The 6,143-nt window shown below is 43.5% G+C and overlaps 1 long non-coding RNA gene across 1 annotated transcript; it reads right to left on the bottom strand.

Annotated features, from left to right (window-relative positions):
* Positions 1 to 2,395: 2,395 nt before the first annotated feature.
* LOC131998701 (uncharacterized) lies at positions 2,396 to 4,652 on the bottom strand. Its single transcript, XR_009398828.1, has 3 exons — positions 4,296 to 4,652; positions 2,589 to 2,664; positions 2,396 to 2,495 (listed from the first exon to the last, which is right to left on the bottom strand). It is a non-coding gene; the product is annotated as an uncharacterized LOC131998701 (long non-coding RNA).
* Positions 4,653 to 6,143: the final 1,491 nt, after the last annotated feature.

Genomic DNA, 6,143 nt, shown 5'->3' with positions numbered 1-6,143 from the left:
GTGCAGGAGTGTTTTCTTTCTAACCTGGCTAAATATATCAGTGTGTGTGTGTGTGTATGCTGGTATGAAATGATCTTCCCACTTGAAGGCAGGAGCTTGTTAAAACAGCAGGACCCATTATATATATTTTTATAGGACTATTTTTCAAGTTTATTTATTTAAATAATCACCACACCTAACATGGGGCTTGAACTCATGACTCTGTGATCAAGAGTTGTATGCTCCACCCACTGAACCAGCCAGGTGTCCTTTTATAAGACTGTATGCAAGCATTTATTGCATAATGCTAATCCCCTCCCTTGCTCCACATAGAACATAAGATAAATAAGCCTAATATGATCAAAAGTGACTGCCCCTTTCAACAGAAAGCTGTCCATAGCCAGCTATTTTTAGATATTTTTACTTACTATGTACTAATCACATAAAGAGCAGAGATTTAATTCCTTGACCAGATTCAGAAATGAAGACATGGGAAAATCTCAATTTAGGGTATCTTTTTATAGACTGTACCCTTTCATATCAAAGGAAGAAGTATCCATGAAGGGAACTGATGCTCTAATATATATAAGATTATTAAAATGAATATTTTAGGTTTTTTAAAAAGATTTTTAAATATTTATTTGACAGACAGAGATCGCAAGCAGGCAAAGAGCCAGGCAGAAAGTGGTGGGGGGGGCAGGCTCCTTGCTTAGCAGAGAGCCCGATGCGGGGCTCAATCCCAGGACCCCGAGATCATGACCTGGGCTGAAGGCAGAGGCTTAACACACTGAGCCACCCAGGCACCCCAGAATATTTTAGTTTTTTAAAAGATTTTATTTATTTATTTGACAGAGATCACAATAGGCAGAGAGGCAGGCAGAGAGAGGGGGAAGCAGGCTCCCTGCTGAGCAAAGAGCCCGATGCAGGGCTTGATCCAGGACCCTGGGATCATGACCTGAGCAGAAGGCAGAGGTTTTAACCCACTGAGCCACCCAGGCACCCCTAAATGAATATTTTAGAACAGAATACTCAGGTAAGCCACAATCATAGCAAACTCTGGGTCCACCTCCATCCATCAAAAATCAATACATATGGGTACTTGGGTGGCTCAGTGGGTTAAGCCGCTGCCTTCGGCTCAGGTCATGATCTCAGAGTCCTGGGATCGAGTCCCGCATCGGGCTCTCTGCTCAGCAGGGAGCCTGCTTCCCTCTCTCTCTCTCTGCCTGCCTCTCTACTTGTGATCTCTCTCTGTCAAATAAATAAATAAAATCTTTATAAAGAAATCAATACATATTTCGCAGGTGCCTGTTGTGGCAAGGCACTGCCAAGCACCATGGGGAATATAAAGAAATTGAAGGGTCATTGTTCATATTTACCCTTTGTTATTCTATGTAATTTTGCACATAATTATATGACAATTTAGGTATTAAGTCATCTTTCCAAGGTGTCTGTCTGGCAAGTCATCCAGAAACTTTGCCCAGGAGAGAACAAATATGAGTAACTCTGTGATTTTTGTTACTAAAATTAAAAAAGGGAAACAGTTGATACTTCACTTCTCTTTCACTGGTTTCAAGGGTGATAAGGAGGCCAGATGGCAGCCTCCCTCAAACTGATGTAACTTAAATTCTCTCTGCATTGGCCCCCTTCATGGAGCGAGTAGAGGTGTATGGCGTTCGTCTTACCCCTCCCTCCTTCATCCTCCCAAGCTGAATTCATTACATCTTGAGGGTATAGTTTTATGACCATTGCCTTTGGGGCAATAGTGTAGTGTCCCTATAAACCAGGAGTAATTAAACAATCTTTTTGTTATTCCTCTTGTTTTATGCATTTGAAGTGGTTAGTTAATGCGTTTAGGGGCAGCGACGATGGGTAATATTGAATGGGGAAGTCTCAAAATACATTGATATTTTTGCATTCATCCTTATGGAAATAATTTTCATGTATGAGGTTGTAGAGATGGAGAAGTCTCTACCACCCTTCATGCTCATTTTCCATAGTACAATGGACTTCTAGAAAGGGCTTCCCATTTGGGAACTGTATTTCTAGCCCCCCTTATATCTGGGAGGGACCATGTGCTAAACTCGCATTGGTGGAATATAACAGAAGTCAACCGTGCACCACTTTCAAGCCAGGTTTAAGAAATGTAGGTGCCGGGCAACCCTCTCAGGCCCCCTCTCTCTTCGGGAGCTTTGTACTATCACTTTGCTATCATTCAATAAACCTTGCTTTGCTGCCCACCAGGAAAAAAAGAAAAAGAAAAAGAAAAAAGAAATGTAGGTGCTTTCTCTAAGTGCTCTCTTTGCTGACCGGCTACAGAGGATAACAAAGTCCTAGGAGATGGTGGGGCAGTGCAATGGGGATGGAAGGAATGCCCTGGGCCTGAGTCACCAGAGGAAGAATAAGATACTCACCGAGCAGAAACACCAGCATTGGACTCTTATGAGGGAGAAATGAACTTCCGTGGTGGTAAACTTCTGAAATGTTGATGTTTGGGCATTACAGCAGCTAGCATTACCCTAAAACATAAATCCTTTCATTATAGGGGGCTTCTTTCCTGGAATATTACTTTGATGTGGGATGTAGACCAGTTGTTGATCTGGGCTACGTACCTTTGTCTCCTCTGTCCTTATGAAGGTTATAACTACGCTCATTCTTCTGTCTTCAGCCGTGTTCTCAGTTAGTGACCTGAATGAACAATGGAAGGTCTAAAATGAAATTTGCAGGGCACCTGGGTGGCTCAGTGGCTTAGCCTCTGCCTCCAACTCGGGTCATGATCTCAGGGTCCTGGGATCGAGTTCCGCATCCGGCTCTCTGCTCAGCAGGGAGCCTGTTTCCTCCTCTCTCTCTCTCTCTCTGCCTGCCTCTCTGCCTACTTGTGATCTCTCTCTCTGTCAAATAAATAAATAAATAAATAAAATCTTTAAAAATAAAATGAAATGAAATTTGCAGACAAACACAAAACTGAAAGGGATTGCATGATGATGCTGAGTGAGAGAAGCAGGAGTCAAAATTATCTAGACTGGAATGATGGGTTAAAAGGAACAGGACGAAACTTACGCACTTATGGAAAGGATAAGCTTTCATAGTCAGTGGTTTGAAACAACTGCAGTGATTTCTACATTATGATGAATTGGGCTTAGGCAATGTTTGATAAGCAGGGAAAGAAAAAAAAGGGATCATTTTTACCAGGTGTCAGGGAAAAGTGATTTTTGTGCTCCATGAGATGCAGTTTATTCTCCAGCTACCCGAATAAAGAATCTGGGTCAGAATGTTTTGAATTGTCATCCATACCCACTTTGAGGGGGTTCACTTCCCTCCACCTGGAAGACCTTGTTTATTTGAAAAACAAGACACGAATCAGAAAGGCTAGATTCAGAAAGATTAAGACCTACAGCTTGTTTTTTTTAAGTGCCAGCTATATGCCAAGAAAATAAATAAATATCTAAAACCTACAGCGTTTAAAATTCATTAAAACTCACATTTAGAGAAAAATGGGGACTCATCGTGTGTCAGACTGTCTGGGTGCTGACCTCCACAGTGAAATGGAATATAGTTCTGTGTGAAATCACCATAACAAGAATCACGCATCTTTATAGCTCTGTGGAGTAGAGCAGTCCAACAGAAATATAATGTGGGTCATATATACAATTTTAATTTTCTCTTGGGCACATTTAGAAAAAATAGAGAACCAGGTGAAATTAATTCTAGTACTATATGTTACTTAACCTCATAAATTATCATTGCAACATATATCCTACATGCAGAATTATTAATGAGATTCCTTGCATTCTTTTTTTTTTTTCCCATGATAAGTTTTCAAAATCCAGTGTCTGGCAGGCCATCTCAATTCAGACTTGCCACATTGCAAATATTCAGGAGCCACAAGTGGCTAGTGGCTGGTGGACTGGCACAGTTTTAGTGAGGGACTTTGTCTCCTCTAATCCTCTGCTGTTAGGTATTATTATTCACATTTTACAGACAATAAGACATTTGCAGAAGTGAAGCAGTTACTCTAAGGCCCACAGCCATAACGGAAGAATCAGGGCTCGAACCCAGCTCTCCCAATGGGCAGTGTATCCCAGTGTTAAGTGGGCTGGCATGGAGTCACATGGGACTGGCTTCAAATCCTGACTCTGTCAACTACTCAACTGTGTTACCTTTGGCACATTTTTTTTTTTTAAATTCTGACACGTGGTTTCATTATCTGAAAAATAGTGATAATAAGAACCCTCACAGGCTATTGCAGGATTAAATGGAACAATGTGTTCAAAGCGCTCAGCACAGCACTCAGCTGTGGCAAGTAGCGTGGTCATTACCTTAACATGCCTGGTGCTCTTTCCATCTTCTCCACGTGGCTTCCCGGGAGCTGTTTCCATTCAGCAAGGCTTCATTCATTTACTAAGCAGCAGTGAACTGGATGGTGGTTCTGACTCCCACTGGGCTTCATCCCTCAACATCACAGCTGCTTTGTTGTCCGTTTTTGTTCAAAGATATTGTTGCCAACTTCCAACAGCGCAGGGTGTGATGACTTTACAAACCACAAAGCAAACCAGAAACGTTTGATGCCAACTTGCATCTCATTTTGAGACCCCCACCACCACCAAAGAGCAACTTCATGGCTATGGGGATCATGGGAACACCTGTCACTTGGTTCTGGGGCTGTCCACCCCTTCTTCAAGCCCTCTGCAATCCACACAGCCGAAGGGAGGAGGTAGAATGTCCCCAAGCAGGAGCTGGGTGTTCTCGCAGCCTCCTCCCTGCCTGGCACTGATATGCTCACTTATCTGCAGTGTTGTACATGACCCCTTCCCCCAGAGTCAGGTTTAAATGCCCGCAAGCCAGTAACAACGCCTTTTTTACCACCCTGAATAAAATACTTTAATAAAATATGGGGTTGGAGTCTCAAACCCACAAGCAGAGATATTGCGGTGCTCACAGATGCCGTGAGTGCTGGTCCGTGACTGGCCCCCAAGCGTTGGATTCACCAACACCGAGCAATGGGTTTGCTGAAGACAGGCTCTCAAGAGCTTGACATATAATGAAGAGAATAATAGTTCACTCACTCACTCAACGAACACCTATTGAGTCCCTAACTTGGACCAGGCGTTGTCAGGGGTGTTGGGGAAGCCATGGTGGGCAAAAGACAAAATTACCACCTTCCATATCCTTCTCTTCTGGAGGGAGATGTAGCTATAAATCGAATATAGGATTACAAACTCTAGTAAGAGCTGCAGAGGAGAGGGAGCAAACCTCCGAGAGATCTGATCTGGTCTGTGGGTCAGAGGAGAGTTAGACCACAGGATAGCATCCAGGGAAATGAGCTCATGTCCCACTCATAAGCCAGACTGCTCAGGATTTGGCATGTACTTGAGAGAGCTAGGCTTGGAGATGAGGGAAGAACCCACCAGCCTCTGAACTGTTAGGGGATGGCAACTGTAGCTGACCATTACGATGGCTGGGGTAGAGGCCCTGGGCTCCTGGCATTCAATGGGTGGAGTAAGGAAATGGCAGCTACGGAGAGTGGGAGATGGGAAAGGCAAGAACAGGGAGGGCGGCTTCAGCTGAGCACAAGCAAGTGGTATCAACCCAGTGGAGAGGGCGGGCCTGGGGTGCTAGGGTCTCATCCAGTGTGTTGGGGTCTGGCCGCTAGACATGTTGCATTTTTTATGCCCTTGACTGAGCTCCAAATTGTCAGATTGTGAAAGCATGATGATAAAGCCCCCCAAAGGTCCACAGTTGGGGGTTTGTGTGAGTAGCCCGGCTTATGGTCCCTTGAAACAAGTGGCATTCTCGCAGGGGACATTTCTAGGGGCACGGATAAGCAACAGATACAATAAGTTACCTGGCATATGCAGAGTCGATATAAGACCTCGGACATCAAACACATCATTTACTGTAGGCTCTGACTCTTTGGGGGCCCGCTCTTCCCTCACTTTTGTAGAACTACCCACAACTGGAATGCCTACCAAAAGAAAAGAAGTAAGAGTAGGGAATCTTTACATTTATGGTCATTTAAGCAAATGTAAATTAAAAACCATTAAATACTTTCTTAATGCAAAATTTGAAAAGCGACTTTCATCATTAAATAGTTAACACTTTCAGTTCTTGTGTTTTATTTATTTGCCAGAGAGAGAGCACACAAGCAGAGGGAAAGGCTGATGAGA

Source organism: Mustela nigripes, chromosome 13, assembly GCF_022355385.1.
Source record: "Mustela nigripes isolate SB6536 chromosome 13, MUSNIG.SB6536, whole genome shotgun sequence".
In the NCBI taxonomy this organism is placed as follows: domain Eukaryota; kingdom Metazoa; phylum Chordata; class Mammalia; order Carnivora; family Mustelidae; genus Mustela; species Mustela nigripes.
The sequence above is the reverse complement of the archived record's forward strand: the minus strand, read 5'-3'. Positions and strand labels throughout refer to the sequence as shown.